The sequence below is a fragment of the Mustela nigripes genome, chromosome 13 (genome assembly GCF_022355385.1).
Source record: "Mustela nigripes isolate SB6536 chromosome 13, MUSNIG.SB6536, whole genome shotgun sequence".
NCBI classification, from domain to species: Eukaryota; Metazoa; Chordata; class Mammalia; order Carnivora; family Mustelidae; genus Mustela; species Mustela nigripes.
The window spans coordinates 142,520,102-142,540,963 of NC_081569.1; the positions used below are offsets into that span (position 1 = coordinate 142,520,102).

The 20,862-nt window shown below is 45.4% G+C and overlaps 1 protein-coding gene across 6 annotated transcripts in view; it reads left to right on the top strand.

The window, feature by feature from the left end:
- The first annotated feature begins 104 nt into the window (after positions 1 to 104).
- The window catches only part of TRAF3 (TNF receptor associated factor 3), a 118,799-nt gene continuing 98,041 nt past the window's right edge, over positions 105 to 20,862 (top strand). For 3 of the 6 annotated variants that reach the window (XM_059374036.1, XM_059374042.1, XM_059374043.1), the window contains exon 1: positions 5,290 to 5,411. The gene's annotated coding sequence lies outside the window, so the exon portion shown is untranslated. Of the gene's footprint in view, positions 181 to 5,289; positions 5,497 to 19,268; positions 19,407 to 20,862 lie in introns of those variants that run through there. The other 3 variants (XM_059374041.1, XM_059374038.1, XM_059374039.1) reach the window with 3 other exon arrangements.

Sequence of the window (20,862 nt, forward strand, 5' to 3'; positions counted from 1 at the left end):
GCCCGGAGCCCGGCGGCGAGTGCCCGGTGCGGCGCCGCCTCGCCCCCCCCCCCGCCGGGGCCCCCTGGCCCCCGGGGGGCTCAACTTCGGAAAACTTTGTCCTCGAGGCCGGGCCCGGGGCCCGCGGGCCGGGACGCCCGCAGCTTTTCAGGAAACGGGGCGCCGAGGCCTCTTGGAAGCGTGAGTCCCGCGGGGTGTGGGGAGAGCCGGCATCGCCCGCGGGGCGGGGTGTGCGCGCCGAGGGCGGGCGCGGGCCCGGGGGTCCGCAGGCGCGGACGTGCGCCCGGGGGCGGGCGGCGGGTGGGTTTCTCCAGCCGTTATTTAAAAGTTTATACTGAGTCATTGCTCTGCAGACGGAGCTCTGACGGATCCCCGAGCGGGCCGCTGCAGTGGCCTCGAAGGCAGGGCGCCCTGGGCTGCCGTTCGGGGCAACAGGCTCGCATCCCACCCCCGATGAGTAGGAAAGGTCGGGCTGGGCTCCGGGGCGGCGGAAGGTGGGCATGGCCCGTGCCACGGTCTTTTAAGATTTCCTCCCGAGGCGCCGGGCTCTCGCTCACGTACGCTTTGCCACGTTTTCACACTGTCACCCCGTCTGGGGACGTGTGTTTAGTCCCTGGACCTGTAGGGAGGGTTGCGTGTGGCACCTTCTCTGCCCTCGGTCTGAAACGCAGCCTCAACATGGAAGTGGACGGACGGCCGTGGACGTGCCTGGAAATTCAAGAGCCGTCCGGATCGTGGGCCGTGGAGGGAAACGGTTGTGTTTCACGTTTTTCCTATTAAGCGCTGAATCAGATTTCGGACGGAGATGCGGGTGTGTGTGTGTGTGCGCGCGCGTGTGCGTGTGCGTGTGCGGTCATTTATTTTTGTGGAGTCATAAAGGCAGTGCTGAGTAGCGTTACCTTACTGCCTCTTCATTTACATTCACAGCATACGACCGAGGAGGAGCCATAATTCTTTTTCTCCCCCCCCCCCCCCCCCCCCGGCATTTGTCGTGAATACACACACTGCTGAAGCTTTGGGAAACGTATTCCGTAATCTTCTCGGTTTCTGTAAAACCTTTATTTAGAGAGATGACGTGGTGGACCGTCTGTCGGTGCTAAAATCTTCGCGTGTCTTTCCCATCCTTGAAAATGGCCTGTTGAAAAGACTGCATCATATGTAGGGGGTCTGGCACAATAGTGCACCGCCGTTCGATTTTCACGTGGAAGGGGGATATGTGCCTTTTCACCCTGTTGGGACTGTCGCGATGCATATTTAGGATTAGTCTAAAGATGAAAAATTCTTCGACCAAGCAAAATAAGCGTTATTGGTGTGGAAGCTGGGAAATATATAAGAACGGGAATTCTTGGGAGTAGATGCTCATGACAGCGGACATCCGGACAGACCTGGGATTCCAGCATCCCTACTTAGATCAGCCCCTGTCATGCATGAGGTTTAAGACATTAAGGTGTCTCACCCAGACGCCATCTGTTCCAGCCGTCACAATGCAGAAGCCAGGAGAGCAGAGAGAACTGACAGGGAGAAGTCCAGCAATTTTTTTTTTTTTTTAAGACGTGAATTTGTCTGTGAGGGGAAAGAAGACCGATTATTTTCCTTGGATTCTGTTCATGCATTTTGGACTCTCTAAGATGGCCTCACTTAGTAGGACAGTGTAAAGATATTTTACAGTGATCTGTTGTTTCTGTTAATACCATCAAAATATTCCTGCTCTGGTTCATGTCTGGAAGAAAGTCCTTCGTTTAACTGAAACATCTGGGCTGCCTGTTGCTCTTTCCCCCTGTGTTTGGGATTTTGATTCTGTAAACACTCTGGCTAGAATCCCTTATTTATTTATTTATTTATTTATTTATTTATTTATTTATTTATTTCTGTGTAAAGCTGAGAGAGGCCTTTCTGGGGTATTGTCAGGATAGATATGCTAATGAACTGAGGGTGAGCATGATGTTAAAGCTGTACTTCAAGAAAGATAAAACCGGCACTGTGGTGTTGCAAGTCTGGGCTGGCTTGAGCAAACAAAGGAAATTGCATTAATTTTGCCCATCTCTATTTTCTCATCTTCATATAGCAGGACTCTCCAAACAGCAGGTGACCTGAACTATCAAGTATTACGCAACAGCTGAGTTTTGTGCCATGGTCAGTTTAAGAACTGTTTATTTGGTAGAGGAGACATCTGGGGACCAAGGTCCCTGTGCTGATTCCAGAGTCAGGACCCCTTGTGTGCTTTTTTACAGGTGTTCGTAGAGGAAGAAATACTATTTTTTTGGGTGAGGGGGGAGAGTCATAATATTGACTTCACATATGGACAGAAACTGGAAAGAGTTACTGAGTGAGAAAGAAGGAAGTGAGGCCAGTGGGTCTGGAAGGTGACCTGAGAGAGGGAGTTGAGGCCTAACTGGAGGTGATGCTTAGGTTTGTTTTGAGTGGGAGGAGTAGAGCCTGAGGGAGAGGCCGGATGCCCGAGAGCAGGGGGGCAGTAGAGAGGTGAACGGGGTGAGGTGTCGCTTGCATCATAGCTGGAAGCTTTGGGTCCAAAGGAGTCAATGGACATAAAAGAAAATGTAATTTTGAACAGAAAGGAAAAATGTAAGAAAACTATGTGTGCTTGAGTAGAATCTATGATTCATAATTAACTAGAAAATACAAACGGCTTTCCCATTTTAAAGAGCCTTTATTGATTGGCTGGGTTTTGCACAACCATATTCTAGAAGAGTAGTGGGTAGGGGACTGACCAACCTAGGAAGAAGAGGTGAGGTTTTTATCATTAAGCAGTAAAATTTCTTTTGGCTAAAATTTGTTGTCTCGCTGTGCAGACACCTTGGGCTGAGGCTGGCAGGTAGTAAATGTAGGTGACTGTGGGTTTCTCACAGCTCCAAAAATCAGGTGGGAATCTCTTGCTGAATTCTATATTCCTCGAGATAAGTGGATCATTAACTGGGAGTTGGGAATCTTTTTCTCATCTAACTTAATGTTCACTTAATGTGCCTCAAGTTCCCATAATATTCTTGTTAACAGAGCTAGGATGAGTGAGATACAGCGCCTGCCTTTAACGGCATGGTCTGCAGAAGTCTGCCCCTGTGTGCCAGGAAGGGAGATGCCCAAAACCACGGGTATTGGACTGACAGCACCAGGACTAAAGCTTGTGGGCAGAAGAGTGGGGAAAGTGGAAATTTACCACCTTGCCCTGGAGGGAACTGACCCTCAGCTGGAGAGGGAGGACCCACCAGGAAGAAACTGAGTAGTCGTCGGCTAAAGTGAATTAGTGGATTGCGTGGAAGACTGGAAGTATGGTGGGAATTCAGCAAAGGGGAACAAGCTTCTTTCTGGCTGGCTGGGGTAGTTGGGGAAGGCGCTGGGCGGCTGTTGGGCCTCTTGCAGGACCCTTAGAAATGTAGAGAGAGAATGTCTCCCTACCCACCCTGTGTTTTCGTGAGATGAGATCTGACAATTTGCTGCCCTTTTTCATTTCTTGCCAGTTAGACACAGTGCTGGTGATGCCGCTGGGCAGTGGATTTCCAGTTGTGATGTTTTGTGTGCTGTCCTCTAGAGCTTAACCAGGAGCTCAAGTGGGTCAAGCGTATGCCGCTGCCAGGAGGCCAGCCTGCACTGGGGAGCAGAGCAGCGGGCTGGCGGCACACCGCTGTGTCTACTGTTTCCATCGTAGGCAGGGAGTCTCCAAGAGTGGTGGTCAGGGAGGGGTGTAAATGTGAATAAAAAGCATCGTTCCTCCGGACCCTCCCCCCAACGCCCACCAACCTACTGCCCCATGATCTGTGTTGAAAGACCTAAATCTCTTTAATTCTCAAGAAATAAAAAAACCGGGTCCTACAATTTCATTTCATGATTTACGTTTTTCTAGGGCTTGTTCTGTGCTGATTTAAACTTTGTGTTTTTTTTGTTTTTTTTTTTTTTTAATGGAGGTGATTAGATAAATTTTTATGAGGCTGTTCTCCCAAGGTTATCAGACCTGCTATTCTGATACTGTGATTTCCTTTCTAATTTAAACACTGACTCTATAGCAAAACCCAAAAGCATGTTTATTGGAAACTTGGTTCCTTAAGTGGAGAGAAAAGCTAAATTGATTAACCAAGTAGGATAATAAAATCTGAGGACAGTAGTAGTATCAGAGTGTTAAAACATGAATCTTCAGGAGTCATGATGGTTATAGTGAAGGTTTTCAGACTGGCTTTGTACTCTGGAAGGTTAATGCCCAGTAGGAGGCCTGCATACACCGGAGGTAATGAGGTACCCATTAGGCCTCTCCTGTCAGTGTTTGTCCAGAGCTGCAAGTTTGGCTGAGCCAAGAGACACACCAGATGCCCACACAGTAATTCCGTGTGGTTTGGCTGCTAACATCTGCATGTGTGCCTAACATCGGGTGTGCCTTGTAGCTGCCTCCCTTGACTGTGCCCACCGGCGCGCACCCCACCCCCGTTCCGGCAGGCTTAGCTCCCTGGTTGGTTGCATTAAGAGGCCTGTATGATGGGAGACTTCATTTGACATTGTAACGTCCCTAGGTGCTTTTAATGACTTAGAAAGAAAGAATGGGGATACTAGTTCTTGGCTTTCTCTGCTCAGTAATGCCCTGAAGTCACAACTTTATTGTAGAAATTAAATTCTGTCCTTTTTGGATTAATACAGCCTGATGTTTGAGACATTATTATAGGGCAAATTAAGTGTTCAGATTTCAGATGGCATTTCTCTGAGAAAGGGCATAGCATGGCTTTAGCGTAGTATGTCTCAGGCCCTTAATGGGAGTCTAGGCCTGTTAAGTTTAGCTTTAATTTTTTAAAAAGGTTTATCTTTTATTTTTTAAGTCATCTCTATACCCACCGTGGGGCTTCAACTCATGGCCCTGAGCTTAAGAGTCACATAGTTGGTGATTGACCCAGCAGGGCACCCCTTTATCTTAAGTTTTAATACAGATTTTATGCTGTACCCAATAATATGTCAGATTTTTAAAAAATATAAACACACTTTGTCTCCCAAATTTTTGAGTACTATTAATTCTCCAAAAACTGCATTTTGTTTGTCCTTAGCTCCCCTAAGATCCCTGAGGGCTCCCTTTTCACCCTACCATGTGTCCCTGGAGCTGTCCATTCCCCAGCTTGAGAAGGGGAGCATCTGAATGCCAGTCCCACCCTCTGTACTTGGGCAGGCTGTTGGTTCTCTCTGCATAGGTTTATCCATCTATAAAATGGGGTAGAAAGCATCATGCACATCATATGCTTGTTATTAGTGAAATGGACAATAAAGCATTCTACTGATGTTAATTTTTCTTTTTTTTTTTAGAGAGGGAGGGGGAGAGAGAGAAGAGAGAGAATCTTCAGCAGGCTTCCCCCTGCTCCCACCGCCACCCCTGTGCAGAGCCTGATGCAGGGCTTGATCTCATGACCCTGAGATCACGACCTGAGGTGAAATCAAGAGTTGTGTTTAACTGACTGAGCCACCCAGGTGCCCCTGATGTTAATTTTCATAACAATAACTACTAATTCATAGGTAATTAAGATGTAGTAAAATAAAAATGTTAAGATCTTAAAATATGAACATAATATGTCCTCGCCTATGGTAGGGACCATAGAGACTTTCTAATTGAATTCCATCTTTTTATATGGGAGGCTTGGAGTTTTGGGGTTAGTGACTGTTCCAAGTCAGGCAAAGCATGGACTGTTCACCCAGACTAGAGTTTTTTCTTTACGTTCTTCATTTGTCAAGATTTGCCCCAGGGAAGCTGCTTGGCCTCTACCCCAATTTAGGAGAGTTGGCAATTATTTGATCAACACACATTTTTTGAGAGCTTAGTCAGGAGCTGTGCTAGATGTCAAAGGCGAACAGTCGGGTTGCTGTATGATGGCCATCCTCAAGGAGCTTCTGGAAGGTGACGAGCCAGAAAGCCTGTGGGTTATGGCACGGTGTGGTAGGTGCTGTGAGGGTAGATCAGAGGTTCTTTTTTTAATTTAATTTTATTTTTTATTATTTATTTATTTTAATTTTTTATTTTATTTTATTTTTTTAATAAACATGTATTTTTATCCCCAGGGGTACAGGTCTGTGAATCGCCAGGTTTACACGCTTTACAGCACTCACCAAAGCACATACCCTCCCCAATGTCCATAACCCCACCCCCCCTTCTCCCAACCCCCTTCCCCCCAGCAACCCTCAGTTTATTTTGTAAGATTAAGAGTCACTTATGGTTTGTCTCCCTCCCAATCCCATCTTGTTTCATTGATTCTTCTCCTACCCACTTAACCCCCCATGTTGCATCACCACTTCCTCATATCAGGGAGATCATATGATAGTTGTCTTTCTCCGCTTGATTTATTTTGCTAAGCATGATACGCTCTAGTTCCATCCATGTTGTCGCAAATGGCAAGAATTCATTTCTTTTGATGGCTGCATAGTATTCCATTGTGTATATATACCACATCTTCTTGATCCATTCATCTGTTGATGGATTAAAGATTTTATTTGTCTGTTTGATGGGGGGAGAGAGAGAGAGCGAGCAAGTAAGCAGAGCAGCAGGCAGAGGGAGAGAGAGAAGCAGGCTCTCCGCCAAGCAGGGAGCCCGATGCGGGGCCCGACCCCACGACCCTGGAATCATGACCCGAGCTGAAGGCTACTGCTCAACCAACTGAGCCACCCAGGCGCTCCTAGACCAGAGGTTCTGAGGAAGCATGGGGTGCCGTGTAACTTTCTGGGGGATTCAGAGGTATTTTCTGGGGAGGACAAGCATGAGCTAAAGCTTGCAGAAGAGGAGAAGCATTGGCTGGAAGAGTTGCATGTCAGAAGGACCCATCAGTCTGAAGCTGTGCCCCATGGCTGTGCTTCAGGGATGCTCGGGAACAGGGAAGTGGCTGCCGTGGGGGCCGCCTCTGTGCCAACCTGACTTTTGAAGTAAGAATCATTCCCATTTTATAGATGAGAAAAATGAAGGGCAGTAGGCCCACTGGACTCTAGAGTTTGTGTTTTCATTACTGTGCTGTGTGGTTAGTTTAAGCTGAATTATAATCCAGTTTTGGATTTTGTTTTTAATTTTGTTTTCTGATTCTAGTGTTTTAGTTTTGCTGCTATGTAGTGCTTTTTAAAGAAATTGTGTATTTCTCCAGCATATGTTTTTCACATGCAGCCTTTACTTTCCTTTAACATCTGTTCTCCTTGTATCGACTTATTTTTCTAGCCGGTATTCCCTCTACTCCTTTCTGTTCTGAGTTTTTTCCTTACGGCAGCAACATTGCATTCAACATCCTTTAACAAATTCCGTTAGGACGTTCTTTACCCTTGCGGTTCAGATGTTTACATCTTGCTGAGTAGCAATCCCAAACCTGATTTACTAATGTGTTTTCTTTCCCCTTTCCCTCTCTTAATTTACATTTAAACTGGTAGTCTAGTAATAATGATAGTATTTAGTCGTTATCTCTTTATACAATTTCACAAGCATTAGCTTGTTAGCAGTGAACAAGTCCCCGAGGCCTGGTCACTCTGTAGAGAGCTTAATGGTCGCAGCCCAGCACCGTCGCATTTCTGCATCTGGAATGTAATTATAGCTACAAATGACTTACGGGAATATAAGTTAAAGGCAAGGAAGCCTTCTCCAGATTTAGCGAGGAAATGATGTTGTTGAGCATTTTGGGGAAGATTTTATGTGGCTTTTCTGCTAGAACTGCTGTGTAGTTTTGAACACAGAACTGTGGGGGGGGCAGCAGATGGTGATGGCTGGGTTGAGGGGAGGAGGCTTGTTGCATAGCCATCGGTTCTCCAGCAAGGGTAGTGAATCCCGGCACGGGGCTGGACTCCGAGGCTGCGAGTCAGGTTTGGAGTGGTAGAGGGTAGGTTCCTTACTTCTTCTTCTTCTTTTTTATTTATTTATTTTTAAAGATTTTATTTATTTATTTGACAGAGAGAGATCACAAGTAGGCAGAGAGGCAGGCGGAGAGAAAGGAGGAAGCAGGCTCCCGGCCGAGCAGAGAGCCCGATGTGGGGTTGGATCCCAAGACCCCAAGATTATGACCTGAGCCAAAGGCAGAGGCTTTAACTCACTGAGCCACCCAGGTGCCCCGGATTCCTTACTTCTTAACCTGAGTTGGACTTTGTGGGTACATGCCATGGCATTGGAGAGTAAAGACCTCATGATTCTGGAGCCTGCTCTGCCTTCTTTAGACCAAGGAATGTTCTGGTACATCTTGGATGGGTCTCTAGTGTTGAGATGACAAGCTCCTAAAAGACATGGCACGTCATCATATTTTCAGTTTGGCCTAAGATGTGCTCAGTAAAAATTAGACCAAAAAAAATTTTTTTTTAAAGATTTCATTTATTTATTTGACAGAGATCACAAGTAGACAGAGGCAAGCAGCAAGAGAGAGGGGAGCAGGCTCCCCGCCAAGCAGAAAGCCCGATGCAAGCCAGGCGCAGGGCTCGATCCCAGGACCCTGAGACCATGACCCAAGCCGAAGGCAGAGGTTTAACCCTCTGAGCCACCCAGGTGCCCCAAAATGAGACAAATTTATGTATGAAATGAGTATGGCTTTGAAATCAGACTCAATTTAAATTCTGGTCCTTCCTTTAGCTAACTACGATGGTATGTTACTTACCCTTTCTGAACCTCAATTTTTCTCATTGATGAAAAGGTAGTTGTGAGGAATAAATGTGAAAATATGAGTGAATGTGAGAACCTAGCATATCATAAGTGGTAATTCCTCTCCCTCTTTGCTTCCTGAGTGATTTCCCAAAAGGAAAACATGCCTTGTTAGCAAGATGAATGACAGGGGGGCGCCTGGGTGGCTCAGTGGGTTAAGACGCTGCCTTCAGCTCAGGTCATGATCTCAGGGTCCTGGCATCGAGTCCCACATCGGGCTCTCTGCTCAGCAGGGGGCTTGCTTCCCTTCCTCTCTCTCTGCCTGCCTCTCTGCCTACTTGTGATCTCTCTCTGTCAAATAAATAAAATCTTTAAAAAAAAAAAAAAAAGATGAATGACAGGCTCTCTTGGGAGTATGGCTTGGTCCTGAGAGCTGTCCTGCAAGGAAACTGTAGAAGCAGTATATGTATGTGTGTGTGTGTGTGTATATATATATATATATATATATATATTCCAATGGCTATAAAAATTATTTGTAATAAAGAATAAAATTATTTTTGAAGATTTTTAAAAATTTATTTATTTGACAGATCACAAGTAAGCAGAGAAGCAGGCAGAGAGAGAGGAGGAAGCAGGCTCCCTGCTGGGCAGAGAGCCCGATGGGGGGCTCGATCCCAGGACCCTGAGATCATGACCTGACTAAAGGCAGAGGCTTTAACCCACTGAGCCACCAAGGCGCCCCAAGAGTAAAATTATTTTTAGAAAAAGAATTTTTGCATGTGATGATTTTGATAATATTTGTATTTTAGTATATTATTATTTAGCAGAATAACATTTCATTTCATTCAGTTCATTCTAGTCTCTGTTCAAATGAACACTTCTTCCAGGAGGTCTTCTCTTAACAGAGTTAAAATAGTCCAAGCTGTCACTCTCTAGTCTCTTACCTTACTTTTTAAATTCATAGCAGAAGGGCACCTGGGTGACTTAGTCGTTGGGTGTTTGCCTTTGGCTACGGTCATGGTCGCAGGGTCCTGGGATTGAAGCCCACATCAGGCTCCCTGGTTGACGGGGAGCCTGCTTCTCTCTCTCCCACTCCTCCTGCTTGTGCTCCCTCTCTAACTTGTCTCTCCCTATCAAATAAATACATAAAGGCTTTAAAAAATAAATTTTTAGCACAGAAGTTTTGTTTACCATCTTAACCCACGTACTCGGGAAGTGCCTGGTGTGTGGTAGGTGTTCAAGTATTTGTATGGATGAATCAATATACTATAGTCTAACTACATTTTCTTTCATTGAGTTTTTCATGTTATTCACATAACATGCAATTAACCAGTTAAGCATGCAGTTCAGTAGTAGTTAGTGTATTCACGGTGTTGTACAACCACCAGCTTGCTTTAGTTTCAGCACTTTCCATCACCCCGTAAACAGTCCTCAAGCTCACTAAGTAATCATTCCCCATGCTCTTTTCCTCCCAACCCCTGGTAGCCTCTAATCTGCTTTCCGTCTCTATGGATTTGCCTTTTCTGGACATTTCATATAAAAGGGATCATACAACAAGTGATTTTTTTTTTTTAAAGATTTTATTTATTTATTTGACAGAGAGAGATGACAAGTAGGCAGAGAGGCAGGCAGAGAGAGAGAGAGGAGGAAGCAGGCTCCCCGCTGAGCAGAGAGCCCGATGCGGGACTCGATCCCAGGACCCTGAGATCATGACCTGAGCCGAAGGCAGCGGCTTAACCCACTGAGTCACCCAGGCGCCCCCAACATGTGATTTTTTATGTCTAGCTTCTTTCAGTTAGTGTAATGTTTTTGAGGTACAGCTAAATTGTAGCATGTATAAGTATTCTGTTCCTTTTTTATGGCTGAATAATATTCTATTGTGCATGTGCATACCACAAATAATTTATCCATTCATCCACTGATGGCCATTTGGGATGCTTTCCCCACTTAGCTATTAGGAATAATGTGTTCAGGTTTTTGTGTTGACATGTAGTTTCATTTCTCTTGTATAAAAAAAACTTAGGAAATGGGATTCCTGGGTCGTACGGTAATTCTGTGTTTATCTTATTCCTGCAAACAATGTACTAGGTTCCAATTTCTGTATATCTTTGCCAACATTTATGTATGAATATATGCATGTATGTGTGTGCATATATATATGTACATAAGCTATTCTAGTGGTTGCAAAATGGTATTTTCATTATAATTTTGTGTTTCCTTAATGGCCAGTGATAATTGAACATCTTGTGATTGTGTGTCTTTTTTTGGAATCATGTCTATTCAGACCCTCTTCCCATGTTTAGTTGGTTTATCTTTTTGTTGTTGGATGAATTCTTTATATATTTTAGATACTAAACCCTTATTAAGTATGTGGTCGACAAATATTTTCTTCCATTCTGTAGGGTTTTTTTTTCACATGCTTAATATAATGCCCTTTGATGCACAAAAGTTCTTAATTCTGATAAAGTCCAATTTATTATTATTTTTTCTTTTTGTTGCTTGTGCTTTTGGTATCAAATCTGAGAATCTGTTCCAAATCTGAAGTCATGAAGATTTATCCCTGTATTTTATAGCTTTAGCTCTTACATTTAGGTCTTTGATCCATTTTGAGTTAATTTTTTTTTAAGGTTTTATTTATTTCTTTGACAGTGCAAGTAGGCAGAGAGGCAGGCAGAGAGAGAGAGGGGAAAGCAGACTTGCTGTCGAGCAGAGAGCCCAATGCAGGGCTCCATCCCAGGACCCTGGGATCACGACCCAAGGCAAAGGCTTTAACCCACTGAATCACACAGGCGCCCCTTGAGTTAATTTTTATATATGGGGTGAGCTAGGAGGCCCACTTCATTCTTTTGGATGTGGTTATACACTTGTCCCAGCACCATTTGTTGAAGGGACTGTTCTTTTCTCCATTGGATGGTCATGGCACCCTTGTTGGAAATCAGTTGGCCATAGATCTTTGAATTTATTTTTTGTACTCTCAGCTCTGCTCTCTTGATCTGTATGACTGTTCTTGTGCCAGTGGCACACTTTTTGAATTACTGTAGCTTTGTAGAAACTTTTGAGGTAGTATGAGAAGTATTGAGTCTTTCCACTTTCTTTTTCTTTTTTTTTATATTCTATTTTTTTTTCTTTTAAGATTTTATTTATTTATTTGACAGAGAAATCACAAGTAGATGGAGAGGCAGGCAGAGAGAGAGAGAGGGAAGCAGGCTCCCTGCCGAGCAGAGAACCCGATGCGGGACTCGATCCCAGGACCCCGAGATCATGACCTGAGCTGAAGGCAGTGGCTTAACCCACTGAGCCACCCAGGCGCCCTATTTTTCTTTTTCAATATTGTTTTGACTACTTGGGACCTCTTGTAGCTTCATATTAATTTGAGGATCAGTTTTTCTCTTTCTGCAAAAAAAGATCACTAGAATTTTGATCAGGATTGAATTGAATCTGCTTTGGGGAGTTGCCGTAACAATAACTAAGTCTCCAGATCCATGACTGTGGAGTATCTTTCCATTTATTTACATTTTTTTAAAGATTTTATTTATTTATTTGACAGACAGAGATCACAAGTAGGCAGAGAGGCAGACAGAGAGAGAGGGGGAAGCAGGCTCCCCACTGAGCAGAGAGCCCGATGCAGGGCTTGATCCTAAGACCCCAGGACCATGACCTGAGCCAAAGGCAGAGGCTTTAACCCACTGAGCCACCCAGAAGCCCCCACCACTTATTTACATTCTTAATTTCTTTTAGCAAGATTTTGTAATGTCAATGTACAAATTTTTCACCTCCTTGGTTAAAGTTGTTCCTAAATATTTTGTTCTTTTGGATATTTTTTACATGGAGTTGTTCCTTAGTCTTCTTTCAGATTATTCATTGCTAATGTATAAAAACACAAGTGATTTTTGTGTGGTGATCATACACCCAGACTTTGCTGAATTTGGTTATTACCTCTGGCAGTTTTCTGGGATTTTCTATATATAGAATCACGTCATGTGCAAATAGGGATAGTTTATCTTTCTTTCCAATTTGAATTTTTTTTTCTTTTTCTTGAGAGCTTGTTTGGAGGTTCTAGCAGGGGAGCGCAGCTACTCGTATACCCTTGACCGAAGAACGGTCCTCTCCTCTATCGGGGAAGGTCGTCCTCTTCGACTGAGCGCGCAGCTTCAGGAGGGACACACATGGAGCGGTGAGGGAGGAAGGGGACACCCGCCTAGCCAGCCAGATCGGCCGAATCAACCCTGGCGATCAATGGGGTGACAGATGTCGCAGCCAGATCGCCCTCACATCCTTTTTTTCTTTTTCTTGACTAATTGCTCTGGCTACTCCTTCTATAGTGTTGAATAGTAGAAGTGAAAGCAGATACCTCTGTCTTGTTCCTGGTCTTAGGAGAAAGTTTGCAGTCTTTCATCATTGATTTTGAAGTTAGGTGTGGGTTTTTTCTTTCTTTCTTTTTTTAATAAATGCCCTTTATCATGTTAAGGAAGTTCCCTTCAATTCCTGCTTGTCTGAGTGTTTTACCATGAAAGAATGTTGAGTTTTGTCAAATGCTTTCTGTGATTATGTGGTTCCCCTCCTTATTCTAGGAGTGTGGTATATTTACATTAATTGATTTTGGTATGTTGAACAGCCTTTGCTTTCCTGGGATAAATCTCATTTTTCCAGAGTGTATCATCCTTTTAATGTTTTATTGGATTTGATTTGCTAATATATATTTTTTAAAGATTTTATTTATTTATTTGACAGAGATCACAGGTAGGCAGAGAGAGGAGGAAGCAGGCTCCCCACCGAGCAGAGAGCCCCATGCAGAGCTTTATCCCCGGACCCTGAGATCATGGCCTGAGCTGAAGGCAGAGACTTAACCCACTGAGCCACCCAGGTGCCCTGATTTGCTAATATTTTGTTGAGATTTTTACATCCAAGTCATAAGGAATATGGGTTTTTAGTTTTCTTGTGGTATCTTTGTCTGGCTTTTGTATCAGGGTACCAGCTGCATTTTAATTTGACATCTGTTTCTTCAGAATTTTGAAAACTGTCCTGTCCTCAGAAGTGTGTGGAAAATTCTAGAAGGATTTTGAAGCAGACAGGATGATGATCATGCCATATACCTCCCTGCTTCCCAATGCACGGCTGCCCTTCATGGCCTATCCTTGGGAAAATCCTGGCTGACAAACTACTGCAACTCTCTGTCTACCAGAGGACAATGGAGGAGGGGACACTGTTCTCAATACCAGGACAGGAGAGAGACGTGCTTGCCATTTTCTGAAAAAGCTACAGATTGGGGCGCCTGTGTGGCTCAGTGGGTTAAAGCCTCTGCCTTTGGCTCAGGTCATGATCCCGGGGTCCTGGGATCGAGCCCCGCATCGGGCTCCCTGCTCATCAGAGAGCCTGCTTCTCTTCTTCTCTCTCTGCCTACTTGTGATCTCTGTCAAATAAATAAATAAAATCTTAAAAAAAAAAAAAAAAAAAAAAGCTACAGATTGTCCCAGGTAATGATTGCTGAGTAACACTGTCCTAAGCATCAGTGACCTAACACAGCAGTAATCTGTTTTTAGATCTCATGGTCCTGTGAGTTGATCAGGCAGGGTTCAGCTGGGTGAGTTTTCTGCTCTGTGTGGCATTGACCGAGGTCACTCACTGGTATTTATCTGGCATCCAACATGGCTGGATGGTTGGAAGGCCTGGCTTGGTGGTTCTTCCCTTTCAATGTACCCTCAGGGCCTCTGCAGTTGGCCCCTGTGCTGGGGTGGGTGGACTTCCTACATGGCAGCCCAGGACTCCTACAATGGGGTTTTTCAGAGAGGAAGTGGAAGCGGCTGACGGATGGGTGCAGCGTGATTCCTGCTCTGTTCTATGGTCCAAGAATCTGCAAGGCGCTCCTAGTTGTGGGGAGAGGGGACACATTGTCTAGCTCTTGTTGCAAGGAGTGTCAAAGAACTTGTGGCTCTCTTTAACCCGCTGTGTTGTGTATGGTGGTTCGATTCCTGTGCTGTCGGCAGTGTGTTGTATACACTTCGTAAGACAGGCTCTTGTGGGCTAAAGTGGAAACTCCAGCTGTTGTGTGTTTTCTGTCTTATGTGAGAAAATGCATTCTGTGTTCTCAACCAAGAATTCATGAATAAAATTTTGGAATGCACCCATTCATAAAATGGTAATTCATAAAATGGTAATAAAATGTATGTTTTATTTACTTAATCAGCAGGCATCCTTGATCATCTGTTTGTCAGGAGTTTTTCAAGTACAACTTTGGGCCTATAAATTCTCCCTTCCTGTTAGTTCATTTTTTATTTAATATATATATATTTTTATTTTAAATAGGCTTCATGCCCAGCGTGGAGCCCAACATGGAGCTTGATCTCATGACCCTGAGATTAAGACTTGAGCCAAGATCAAGAGTCTGATGCTTAACTGACTGAGCCACCGAGGGGCCCCTCCTATTAGTTCATTTAAAAAATTACTTGAAAATTCACTTTCATTTTGCAGAGTGTTGTGAAATTGAAGCTTGTATTTCTGTTTTTTTTTTTTTCCTCTCTCTCTCTCTGTTCTTAAAAAAGAGCTTCATCGAGAAAAAATTAGCCTACATATCCTAAATTTCCTGTGTTCACCCTAGATCATTCTAGTAAATCCCCTAGAGACTTATTAGAATTAAGTTATGGCTGTTTATGTAGAAAAGTGTGGGATAATTTGACAGCATGTGAAGAGGTGTGTACACATTAGTTGTAACACGGAAATCACATTTTCTGTAAACCCTGCTTTCTCAGCCTTTCTCAGCTGATGGTTGCAACACTATTTGAGCGAGCAAATGTGATGAGGTCATAGAAGAGCAAGAGTGGATTTAAATAACGAAACAAGAAATCTGCATCTGTCTGGGGAGTGATGGGTGTGGAGAGGCTAGGCGCCGTCCCTGTGTTCTCTGCACCTGCTAGGAGAGCCGGAGAATGGGGGGGTGGCGGGCGGACATGGACGTGACACACAGCGGATACAGTGCTGCTGTGCCGCCAGCATCCCTGGCCAGGAGGCTGGCCGCCATATGAGCTGCCCGGTCCTCTGTTTCCCAAGCAGACCATGCCTTTGTTCCCAAATACCCACCATTCCTGGGCATCTAACCTCCTCGTCAAAGTAAGCATGAATGAAGAGAATCAGCCTCTTTAGTTTGGTGATACACCAGAGTGCCTGACTCGTGCGTGCAATTTCAGGGAGTCGTGGGAGTTGCTGAATCCTCTCCTGTTATGCCCGAGGTCAAGAGCCTGTGGTCTAGACGGTCTGAGGATTTTTACAGCAGTGAAGTTTCATGCACACACATGCCCATTTCTCGTTCTGCCCTTTTACTGATTCCGTAAGCCTGCTGACCTTTGGCATATCATCAAGGAGAAAATAATTGCTCTTTACAGGTCTTTGGGGTACTGCTTTTGATACTACTTGCCTTTTTCACTCACCATCACCTTCAAGATTCTCTACACCATAATGTGGTGGCTGTGGCCTAGAGGTGACCCGCATCGGGGCTGAGGAAGGGTAATGAAACTGCAGGACTGGGAAGGGCGGTAACCCAGCAGGGAGGCTGGGGCAGGAGGGCGGCGGCATTTCCCATGGCCGGTCATGTGCCCTGGCTCCTCTGCTCCTCTGCTCTGCTTCATATGAACAAGGTGTTTCCTTATGTTAAGATGCTTACTTTTCATTTTGTTGTAGGGTTCTTGGGAACTGCATTGGATTTTAGTCACTTTTGCTTGGAGTAGAATATATAAGGTATAGTTTAACCTGAAATAGCTGTCTGCGAGGCCTGCCCACTGAGGTTCCAATTCTGCATGTGATAAAAGGCTCTTAAAGCATTAATAGCCTTTTTTTTTTTTTAAGGTTTTTATTTATTAGAGAAAGCACAGAGGGAGAAATAGGCTTCCCACAGAGCAGGGAGCCTGATACAGGGCTCCATCCCAGGACCCGGAGATCAGGACCTGAGCTGGAGGCAGATGCTTCACGGGCTGAGCACCCAGGGACCCAGAGCTTTGACATTCTATTCTTCTAAGTCTAACACTACGCATGTAAAAGTTTCTAGAATACATAGAACAGTGGAAAGTGTGGAAGAGTGTTTGTTGGTGCCGGAGAGGTTGAGTGAAGGAGCTGGGAGTCTTGCCGCGGTGGAGGGACGAGATCTGAGTGGGAGTCAGGATCGCACAGGCTAGGCCCCACCATCTTCGTGCTCCTGGCAAGCTGTTTAACCTTTGAAACATCTGTATGCTTTCACGGTAGATGGGGACAGTGGTGCCGTGGTCGTTGTGAAAATAAAATAACAAGCTTTTAAAAATTCACCAGAAAAAAAAAGGTATTTAAACTTGAAGGAACTTGCATTTTTTTAGCCTGGAAAAGAGAAGATAAAGACTGTGTCCATCAAACATTCAGTGTTGTAGCATGTATTTGTCTACTGTGTGCCTGGCTAGGTTGGGGTGGTCAGTGTACTTCAGCATGCTTCTGTTAAGTATATAAGAAAAAACAATTTTTTTTTTAAGATTTTATTTGTTTATTTGACAGACAGAGATCACAAGTAGACAGGCAGGCAGAGAGAGAGAGAGGGAAGCAGGCTCCCTGCTGAGCAGAGAGCCCAATGCGGGACTCGATCCCAGGATCCTGGGATCATGACCTGAGCCGAAGGCAGCGGCTTAACCCACTGAGCCACCCAGGTGCCCCGGAAAAACAACATTTAAATGAACACTGATCAAATTCGGTTTAATGGCATAAACTTTTAGAGACTTCACAGGTGCTGGTCATGTTATGCATATATGCATGTGGAATACTAAGTGAGACACTGTGTGTTCTCAAGAAATTAAGGCTGCCCACTTCAATCTAGAACATTATGCTTTATGAAAGAGGCTTGTGTTGACCAGCACAGGCTGTCCTCTAACAAAATACCAGAGGCCGGGGGCTTGCACAACAGGAGTTTATTCCTCACTGTTCTGGAAGCTCAAGGCCTAAGAGTGAGGTGCCGGCCCAGTCCGTTACTGGTTGACGGCTCTGCTCCTGGCTGGCAGATGGCCCCCTTCTGACTGTCCTCACGTCATGGGGAGAGACAGGAAGCAAGCTCTATCTCTTCTCATTAGAGCCCTTAATTCCCTGTCAGATGCCATCACAGCAGGAGTTAGAGTGCCACTATGTAAATTCTGAGGGGCCGCACACAGTACGTACATAGTAGTCTGCCTGCATTCCCCCCAAATTCATGTCCTTCTCACATGCAAAATACATTCATTCTATACCAGCAGCCCCCAAAACCTTAATATAACCTCTGAAATCCAAAGTCTCATCTAAATGTCATCTAAATCAGTTGTGCGTGAGCCTCGAGGTATGACTGGTCTTGAGGCAGAATTCCTCTCCAGCTGTGAACCTATGAAACCGGGTGAGTTAGGAGCTTCTACAGTGTAATGGGGCAGGCCCAGAATAGCCGTTCCCTTGCTGAACGGGAGCAATAGGAGAGACAAGAGGGTGGCAGGTCCCAAGCATGTCCACACTTAGCCAGGCCAGTTCTGTTAGATCTTAAGGCTTGAGAAGAACTTCTTCGGTTTGATTCTCTGCTTCCTTGACCCTTTGGGGTCTCACCAATTCTGGGTTGGGGGTTGTAGCCTTAAGGCTCTAGGAGGCTACTGGCTGGCCTGTTGAAATCTACGCGATGACCACCCACCTTGGAAACTGAGGAGGCAGCTCCAAGGATCTCTGCATGGTCTGCAGAGCAGCAGAACAAAAAGCGGGGGGGGGGGGGGGGGGGGGCATGTAGGTTACCAATGAGTAAGTTAGCAAGCTAGATACAGGTCCGAATGGGACTCTTGGGTTTCCATGAGGACTGTTACCAAATGAGCCTCTGCAGAGAACTGACAGTAGGGATTTGCTGGGCTGGAGCACATATGTGTCATTCCAGAAGTGACCCGAGACTGGGTGTGGAAGAGGTTGGCTAATTCAGAATTTTGGAAGCAAAATTTGAGTTCAGGTGGCATTAGGGGCAGATTTGCATTGTGGAGGGCCTGTTCCCAGTCTTCTTTGCATGGGTGTGTTCAATAGAAGTGCAGGCCCCTGTGGGGGGAGCAGGCTGCTGACCACTAATTACCCTTTCAGTCTTAGGACTCAGTGAGCGTAATTTAAAATCCACAACTTGATTTGTGTGTGCAGATCCCACTCTCTTCATGGGTTGATACCACAGTGTACCTCCGCATAAGAGCGAGAAGTTCCTTTGTATAGTCTTCTGCTAAATACTTGTCTTTGTGAGCTGGCAGGCAGCAGTCCCTCTGAGTTTCGCACTTTTGTGGTTGTCCTGTAAGACACTGCCTTTAGTGTGCTTTGTCTAAGATTTCAGTGGTTTCAAGGGAGGAGAAAAATGCTTATGACCGCGGAGCCTGGGATAGCTGGGGTATTCTGTCCGTGAGGGATTTAGTAACAGTTCCTGGTCAGGACTGAAAGCCTCCCGGACTCTGGGGAAGTCCTGACCGGGCTCGCAGGCTGCCTTCGCAAGAGTCTTACTTTATCAGTGATTTCTTTTCTCCTAATGGTTTCATGTCAGTGATTCTGAATCCTGGCTGGACATTAGAATTATTAGAAAGAACCACAAAAGCTGGGGGCCCCACTTCGGATGATTTCAATCAGTTAAGACCTCAGAAATCAGATTTAATGGCTATCTTTGAGAAGCCCCGAGGGGATGCAGACACTGAGCCGGGCCTGAGAGCCTGTGGTTCTTTCTCCCACAGGGGGTGAGCCATCAGCAGCACCTTTCCAGGTGCCTTGGAAATGCAGGACACCCTGCTCCACCCCACCAGAACTGCTGGTTCCCAATCTGCGCCCTGGTGGAGTTTTCAGGATTTCCTGATGGCCATGCTCACAGGTATGAAGTCCTGAACAGGCTTTGGGCCAGAGAAGCAGGGTCCCAACCCTGCCTCTCCTCCTCAGTTTGTGTCAACTTGAGCAAGTTACTAGACCTTCCTGAGCCTCAGTTCCCTGGCCACAGCCTCTGGAATGGAATGACACCATCATGTATTTGGTGCCAAGCCTGAGCTGAGCTGAAGTGAGGTTACGTATAATCTCCATTCCCCTTACTCTGAATATTCCTGTATCTTACTGCAGACTGTTGGAATTAATGAGTTTTCTGTGGGCACTGTCCCGGATGTCACTGGCGGTGTCATGTAAGTTATAATATACACACATAGGGCTTCCTTTCTAAAACCCAAAAAATACTATACTCTGAAGCACCTCTGGCTTTGGTTTTGGGTGAGAGACTGTGGAGCTGAGGAGATTCAGCTGATAGGTGGTCGCAGGGGGTGAGTGTGAATCGTATTAGCATGTCTGTCCGTATACCGAACTCCGGCAGTTAACAGGCGTCCGACGAACGCAGCTATTAATACTCCTTTAATTCCTCTGTTCGCGTGTCATCTGGTTTCTTTGTTTTCCAGTACCTTTATATTGGCATGCCAGACTTTATTCTTCAGATAATTCAGTATTTTCCATAAATCGTAAGTAAATGGAATCTGCAGGTGGGGGTCCGTCATCCACTCCGCACGTGTCTGGGCTGGACGTCGTGGCAGTGTGTGTACGACATGGTCCCTGCTGACCAAGAGCTTAGAAATTAGTCCTAGAAAGGGAAAATGTGGAAGGCTTTTTTTTTTTCTTTATGATTTTATTTATTTATTTGACAGAGACACAGCGAGAGAGGGATCACAAGCAGGGGCAGGGGGAGTGGGAGAGAGAGAAGCAGGCTTCCTGCTGAGCAGGGAGCCCGACTCTGGGCTCGATTCCAGGATCCTGGGATCATGACCTGAGCTGAAGGCAGACGCTTAATGACTGAGCCCCCCAGGCATCCCGGAAGGTTCTTAAAAAATAATATTCAATAACATTTCAGGCCAAGAGGCCTGGCCTCCTGGCAAGCTTCCACAGAGGACGTGGGATTCGTGAGGGCTTAGAGGACCCTTATGCCTCAGAGCGAAAGGCTCTCGGAACGTTAGCGCTTCTCCTTTCAGCCCATCAGCACAGCCTCGGGCCAGTGCGGTTTGGTGGCTCAGGGTGTGGGCCCCACAAGCTAGCTCTGGCCCTCTCACAGCCTTGTGGCTCAGGGCCGTCTCTGACCTCTGTCAGCCTCTCTTCTGACACTTCTAAGTGTGTGATGATCACTGTGTGTATGGAAGAAACGTGCACAGATGGCATTCTTTTTTTTTTTTAAATTTTTAAATTTTTTAATAAACATATAATGTATTTTTATACCCAGGAGTGCAGGTCTGTGAATCGCCAGGTTTACACACTTCACAGGACTCACCATAGCACATACCCTCCCCAATGTCCATAACCCC